This window comes from Erythrolamprus reginae, chromosome 3 (genome assembly GCF_031021105.1).
Source record: "Erythrolamprus reginae isolate rEryReg1 chromosome 3, rEryReg1.hap1, whole genome shotgun sequence".
Taxonomy (NCBI): domain Eukaryota; kingdom Metazoa; phylum Chordata; class Lepidosauria; order Squamata; family Dipsadidae; genus Erythrolamprus; species Erythrolamprus reginae.
Genome location: NC_091952.1, coordinates 174,506,769 through 174,515,187, shown reverse-complemented (window position 1 = coordinate 174,515,187; position 8,419 = coordinate 174,506,769).

Genomic DNA, 8,419 nt, shown 5'->3' with positions numbered 1-8,419 from the left:
ATAAGTATCAGCAAAAACAAGTTTGTATGGAGTTGTCTGATCTATCCAGTCATTAGTGACAATTGATTTATCTGATCTATCCAATCATTAGTGACAATTACAATTGAGCTTCATATCTGTAAGAGCCATGGTGGCACAGTGATTAGAAGGCTGTACTGCAGGCTACTGCTGCTGCCTGCCGACTGTCTACAATTTGGCAGTTCGAGTCTCACCAGGTTTAAGGTTGACTCAGCCTTCCATCCTTTCAAGATGGGTAAAACAAGGACCCAGATTATTGGGGGCAATATGCTGACTGTGTAAACCACTTAGAGAGGGCTGTAAAGCACTGTGAAGCAGTATATAAAGTCTAAGTGCTATTGCTATTTAGAATGTGAGTCGGCCAGATTCACATTAATTATGGAATAGTATTACTACACATTTGCCCACTGCTACAATGTGGCATTTGTTTTTCTCCAATAAAAATTCAAACAAAGGAAAGAAAAATAAAGATGATATGATGTTTTACAAATATACGCATTTAGCAATCCTTTATTCCAATTTTCAGTGTCCTTAGCCGGAGACCAGAAGAGACACCACCTAACAATAATGTAAATCTAAAGAACCAATATCAAACGTGCACTGGACTTTGATCAAAGGTGGGATTCACATAATTTCCCTACCAGTTCGCATGAAAACATGAGCGTGTGTATTTACACACTCACTTGGGAGGAGGTGTCTTTCATGCATACACTTTCCTCGCATGCGTGGCTCAAAAATGTGGCTAAATAGGACAACATAGTGCCTTAGCAGGTGAGCAGGATGGGTCCACCTTACCTGCAGGTTTCTACAATTGGTTCAGCCAAACCAGTCCAAACCGGCTAAATTATGATCTAGATGATACCTATTTTAGAACAGTCCAATTAACTAGCTATCAAAAAGAAAATGGATGTTTTAGATATTCATTATTTTCTTTGGGTTCAGTTGTGTTCTGGCAATACTTGGCCAATAAATGTCTAAAATGCCTAAAAGTCTGAAATTTCTTTTCCCCCCCTCTCCTTACAACTGTCACTTAAGCAGCTGCAAGCTGGCATGGCATCTATAACAGTTAAAATTGTTTGCAAGAAAGCACGGTTTTAAGGAAACCATCTTAGCCTCCTGTAACAACTTCTCCTTTTACCCCATTCTCCCATTTCCCAATTGATTTTGATGTTGCATTGCCTTTATATCTCCCTTGCAGTTGTACTGTCAACAAAACAAATGACTCTGTTCAAGTTAATATCCCTCTACCAGAAGATGCTGTGTGCCCTGATATATTTAATTTTAATAAGTGCAACTTTTTCTCAATTAAACACCATGCCCTTCTGAGAGTGAGCTCACAAGACATACAAAGAATTGCTTGAGGTCTAAAATAAGTCATCTTTATCTTGCTAACACAACACTGAAAAATAGTAAGAGATTTTGTTCGAATGTATTGCCCACTGTTCAGAGTCATTTTTTTGAGCCGGGGTGACGCAGTGGTTAGAGGGCAGCACTGCCGGCTACTTCAGCTAACTGCTAGCTGTACTTCAGCAGTTCAGATCTCACCACCAGCTCAAGGGTGACTCATCCTTCCATCCTTCCGAGGTGGGCAAAACGACACCCCAGATTGTTGGGGGCAATATGCTGGTTCTGTAAAACAGTTTAGAGGGAACTGTAAAAGCACTATGAAGATGTATATAAGTCTAAATGCTATTGCTATTATGAATTGGCAGTTATAAAAGTTTAATTAATAAATAAATTGATACGTGACCCAATAAAAAGCATTTATCAAGACACAAATGCCAATTGCATACTGATTTTAAAAAAAATCCTACCAGTGCACTTTTATTTAGAAATAAATCCTACTGTTTTCAAAGAAACATATTCTCTCAGAATAAACTTCTATTGCCATGTTCAGAGGTAACTCTAGTTAAACTCAGCAGGGGAAAATATTGTCACCAAAATCTATTATTTGCCTTTCCTTTTCCTTAAAAATTGGATTTTTCCTTTCTTAAAACAAAAAGCCAAAGGCAGCTCCAGTCCTTGTTTTCAATGTATTCAGCCCTAGAAGAAGTAGGTCCGCCTTTCTCTCTTTCCAGAATGAAACCACTCCACTATATTCCCTCATTAAGAGGACAAGAGTCAAAACCAGCAGCGGCAACCTTGCAATTTCTCACAAGTTGCCACCTGCTGCTTCAACCTGGGATGTGAGCGGAGGGCAGCCATCACATAAGCTGCCTTAAGCAGCACAGGGAGGATCTGCTCATACAGGTGAGTCTTTTGTTGTAGTGGAATGGAAGGAGAGGGCATCATTTGGATGTCTGAATGGTGAGGGAGATCAGGCACCCTTTGGTAGTGATAAATAGGGAACTGCTGACAAAGGCAGCGAAAGGGCAACAAAAATGGACTCTGGTTAGCTGCTGTCACAATTTTGCGAAGGGCTGATCTCAATAGAAAGGATGCTACACATATAAGAGAGGAAACCTCTGTAAATATGTGAAGTAGGGATGGACTGATGGGGGTTCACAGGGGTTCGGGAAAACCTCTAGCTAAGATTCTGTGCAGCTCGGAGAATCAACAAATCCTACTCCTGGCAGGCCCTGCCCACCCCATCTCGCCCCTCCCAAGAGTCCCCATGCATCCCATTTTGGGTACAGGCAAGTGTAGGCTGTGAGCTTGTTCTGTCCGGCCCAGTTCATTATCAGTAATTAATACTCAATGAGGACTTGAAAACAAAGTCACCTTGTATGTTTGTCTATTTACAAAGGAAAGGGCTGGAAACAGCAATGAAATCATAGGAATTATTATTATTATTATTATTATTATTATTATTATATAATTATTATTATTATTATTATATATATTATCTTCGGAGAGGGGTGGCATACAAATCTAATTAATAATAATAATAATAATAATAATAATAATAATAATAATAATAATAATAATTAGACTTGTATGCCACCCCTCTCCAGAGACTCAGGGCAGCTCACAACAACAATAACACAATATAAATACAAATCTAATAATTAAAACTATAGCTTTAAAACCCATGATCTTAAAACAAGCAATAATATACAATCAACACTCAATATTACAATCATATCCACACATAACTTTTAATGGTCAGAAGGGGGAGGCATATGCCAGTTGCCCCACGCCTGGCAACATAGATAGGTCTTAAGGCTCTTGCAAAAGGCGGGGAGGGTGGGGGCAGTCCGAATCTCCGGAGGGAGTTGGTTCCAGAGGGACAGGGCCGCCACAGACAAGGCTCTTCCCCTAGGAATGCCAGTCCGACTGCCAAAAGTCCACCGTTATCAGCACAATTAATAACGAGCATCCAAAATAAGGTAATAAATTCAAGTCATTAGTTCTCGGCATTGACAGGTACTTATAAATGCCTTCAAAAACCAAATTTTAAGGATTGCAGAAGAATTTAAGATAAAGACTCTTCAGCTGCTAGTTCACTTTGGCTGCTAGTTCTCTCTCTATATATAGGAACCTTGAACTTCTGCACCAAGGTTTTTATCTCTTTTATTCTATCAGTGATGACAAGCTATGCATAGAAGTATTCAATGCCTAGACCTATGTTGCCAGAGATATTCTTGTCTCCTTCACATTCTTCTTACCCTAGCATCTAATATAGAGTCCACAACATCCCCTTCTTCATCTGACTGAAACATTACCACAGCTGGGGGTTCTGAGTCTCTGGAGGTTCCCCAGGTCCTAACTCTCCCTCACTCTCACTTTCCAATTCTTCTGGTAAACACACTGGTCTCTGATACCCATTTCATTCTCCCCAAAGTTCATGATCAAAGAAGCCAGATGCAAGCCAACCACAACAGCACGGAGGCTCGGTGAAGGTGAAAAATGTCCCTACCAAAAGTTCAGGAACTTTAGAGGGCTTCCATAACCTGGGGAGGTTGTTTTCACCCTCCTGGATGCTCAAGGAAAGCCTCCAGAGTTAGGGGAAGACAAAAAGCCCATACACACGCATACCATGGTGTAGGTGGCCACGCCCATGGCCACGCCCACCCAGCAACCAGGCAGAGAAACCCTTACTAAAAGTTTTGAAGCCCACCCCTGATGGGAAGTATATATATACTTCTTCGGAGAGGGGCGGCATACAAACCTAATAAATAATAATAATAATAATAATAATAATAATAATAATAATAATAATAATAATAATATATTTTAAATGAAAGGTACGATATTAAAATATTAAATTAACACTATACATTTTGAACATCTTTTATCTTTATTATTGTGAATGGCCAAGAATGTTTTTCGGCTTCAGTGGCATGTAAATCTGATAATAAATGGATCTGCTTTCAGTGGGATAAGTGCTTGACCTCCAGTCAACAGGGGAGATTACAAAGGATTATCCGCTGATAACAAAGCAAAGTATTTGAGTAGCCAGATTCTGCTTGCCTGGTTCACAGAGTTCACTGAAATATACAGGTAGGCTTCGACTTACAAGAATTCATTTAATGAGTGTTCAAAGTTGCAAAGGCACCGGGAAAATGTGACTCATGACGGTTTTTCACACTTATGGCCATTGCAGCATCCCCATAGTCACATGATCAAAATTCAGCTGCTCGGCCAATGCTTCATATTTGTGACGGTTGCAGTGTCCTAGGGTCACCTTTTGCGATCTTCTGACAAGCAAAGTCAACGGGGAAGCCAGATTCACTTAATCTGTTACTAATTTAACAACTGCAGTGATTCACCACCATCTCCTCTAATTAGAGTTAGGGAGACAGAGCTGGAAATCAGGTAAGATGGCAAGAGGAGCCCCATCTTGCTCCACCTATCCAAAAATAAAGCTAAGTGCTTATTTCACGGTTCCAAACATTATAAGACAGGGTCTTCTTTTTGGAGAAACATGGTAGTCCTGGAAAGGGAGGGGAAGAAGTTGGAGTCAAAGCAGGGTCGGTTTCCCCCGGTTTGGACCAGATTTCCCGAACTATTTGTGACCCACTGTTGACGTGAAGATGGTGTCATGGATCCCATTCGGTTTGTGCCGGTCTTGAACACCACCATCTTTTTTCAAGAATTTTCAGCAATTTTTTCAGTGTTTGGATGGCTTCCCCTCGTTCTGTGCTTTGAGAAAAGCCCTCCCTCCCACCCACCCCCTGGATTAATGCCAACCCTTGTTTATTATTTATTTATTTATTTATTTATTTAGTTAGTTAGTTAGTTAGTTAGTTAGTTAGTCCAAAACACAATGAAGTAAAATATATCAGAGAAAGAATAGAAGATATAGGAATAAAAATATCAATGAAAGAATAGAAGAAAACATATAGGAGATACAGTGGTACCTCGTCTTACGAACGCCTCTTCTAATGAACTTTTCAAGATACGAACCCGGTGTTTAAGATTTTTTTTGCCTCTTTTTCTGAACTATTTTCACCTTACAACACGAGCCGCTGCTGCTGGGATGAAGGGGTTTCTTTTTTATTTCTTTTTTGAAGAAAGAAAAGGGAGGAGCAGCTTGGAGAGAGCGAAAGAGTTTGCATTAAGAAAACAAGGAGAACTGGAGTGCTTGCAGAGGCAATGAAAGGGTGTGTTTTGAAGAAAGAAAAGGGAGGGGTGGCTTGGAGAGAGAAGTTTGGGATTTTCCTGAAGGATTTGCAGGCATTCGCTTTTACATTGATTCCTATGGGAAACATTGTTTCATCTTACGAACTTTTCACCTTACAAACCTTGTCCTGGAACCAATTATGTTCGTGAGACAAGGTATCACTGTATAGGAGAGACAATAGGACAGGGGATGGAGGGCACGCTAGTGCACTTATGCATGGCCCTTACTGACCTCTTAGGAATCTGGAGAGGTCAACCATAGATAGCCTAAGGGTAAAATATTGGGGGTTAGGGGAGGACACTACGGAGTCCGGTAATGAATTCCACACTTCGACAATTCAATTACTAAAGTTGTATTTTTTACAGTCAAGTTTGGAGTGGTTAATATTAAGTTTGAATCTATTGTGTGCTCTTGTGTTGTTGTGGTTGAAGCTGAAGTAGTCGCTGACAGGCAGGACGTTGCAATGTATAATCTTGTGGGCAATTTCTTTGGCCGAAGCACAGCTGAGCAGCTCCTCAGCTGTCTTTCGGCCTGAAACCACCTTCTGAGCATGCGTGGAAGTGAATTGACATGAGGGGTTGGCGCAAGCATAAAACATTGCGATGCGAACTGGTGATGAAGTGGAACCCACCCCTGAGTCAAAGTAAAAAAATAATTCCATGCTTCCGGAAGATGGAGTCCTATAAAGTATGAAAGATTATGACCAGTGTGGGCAGCAGGCAGGACGGGGTGGAACGCAATTCCACAGGCGGAAATGAAGATGCGTGCACAGCTCCAGCTGATCGGCGGCTGTCACTTCCTGGATTACTGGTTTTGGCTCTGCTCTCCTTTTTTTCCCTGCTGCTGCTGCTGCTGCTGCGCTCCTTGCTTTTTTCCTCTTTCCTCCTTCCTGGCCTCAGACGAGCTTCCCTCTCTCCTGCCCGGCTCTCCTCCAGCCTCACGTAGCCATCTCCTGCCTGAGGTGCAAGCAGAAAGCATGGGAGGAAGCGGCATTGGCAGCATTTATGTTTCTGGCAGCACCCGTTCGCCTAGCTACCCAGCCTGAGGTGGGGGGAGCAACCCAGGAAGGGGAAACGCAAAGCAAATTGTCACCCCAGAGAGCAACACTGGTAAGGTTGTAAGTCAAGGACTTAACAGTTCACTTGAACGATGATGATCATTCAAGCCATTCCCACCTGATCACATGGCTGGCAAGCCACTCCTACCCAGTCACATGACCATTAAGCCACACCCACAAAATAAGCCACACCTATGGTGTGGCAGTAAAATTTTTGGCTGCCCATTACTGTCCTACTGTCACTACTGGTGTGCTATGCGCGCAGTTTTGGATGTCTTACGGGTGCAGACGTGCATCCCAGTGTGTTTCTGCTTCTGCGCGTGCACAGGAAGCAAAATTTCATGAGAGGAAGTGCGTGTGTGAGAAATTTCAGTGATTTCTTTGCTTCCATGCATGCACAGAAGCAAAAAAAAGATCACCAAAATATTTTCTTTTATGTACCCTGAGAGCATATGCACCAAGACAAATTCCTTGTGTGTCCAGTCACACTTGGCCAATAAAGAATTCTATTCTATTCTATTCTAAGTCTTATGCGCCTGTGCGTCTCTTCATGACATTTTGTGGCGCACACTGGGACATGCACACCCACAAGACATCCAAAGTTGCATGCGCAACTCAACTTTTACTACTGGTACAGCGTCCTTTATCGTTCTGGTTATGACCACCCATATCCAGAAAGAATATTTACCCAATATGGTTTCAGGGGTGAGAAGCAGATGGTTTTGAGGAAATTTAGTGGTGGAAGTGATTCATTTCACTCTGAGTACCAGACAGAGCTAGTGACGTTTGTAGGACCAGCTTATAAATAAGGTTCTTCCTGTTGCTCCCTTACCATCAAAGCTACAAGTAGTCCTCGACTTATGACCACAACTGAGCCCAACATTTCTGTTGTTAAGTGAGACATTTGTCAAGTGAGTTTTGCCCCATTTTTACCACCTTTCTTGCTAAGTGGTTAAGTTAGGAACACGGATGTTAAGTGAATTGTGGCTTCCCCATTGACTTTGCTTGCTAGGAGGTTGCAAAAGGTTGCATCACATGATCCTGGGACATTGCAACCATCATAAATATGAATCAGTTCCCTTGTGTCTGAATTTTGATCATGTGACTGGGGGATGCCACACTTGTGAAAAATGGCCACAAATCACTTTTTTCCCAATGCCGTTGTAACTTTGATTGGTCACTAAACGAACTGCCGTAGGTCAAGGACTACTTGTATCCCTAGAACCTCTTGCATGCTATTGCACAGAGATGAAATACTTGTAGATAGTCTTAGAGCAACCTTTGGCTGACACTCTTGGAAGTCAAAAACGCCCTCCCAGAACCTCTGTGCGGGCAAAAATCATCTGGCTGGCACACACATGCACATTGGAGCTGACCTAGGGCAATGGCTCACGGGCCAGCAGATATGGCTCCACATGCCACATGTGGCACCCATGCCATAGGTTCGCCATCACTGGAGTAGTGTGCCACATTTAGGGCCAGTGTACCACTTTTAGCCTGCAAATCTCCAGATGACCACTAGATGCCAGCAAAGAGATACTCTCCCAAAAAATCCAACTTTTTGCTGCCCTCTAGTGTCCAGGCAGTCTTTGAAAATCAGACAGAGATGAATGGAGATAATCTAATGTTTATGTCCCAACCACGCTAATTATCATATAATCAAGTATGTACCTCTACCTAAGAACGCCTCTACTTATGAACTTTTCTAGATAAGAACCGGGTGTTCAAGATTTTTTTGCCTCTTCTCAAGAACCACTTACAAACCTGAGCCTCTGAAA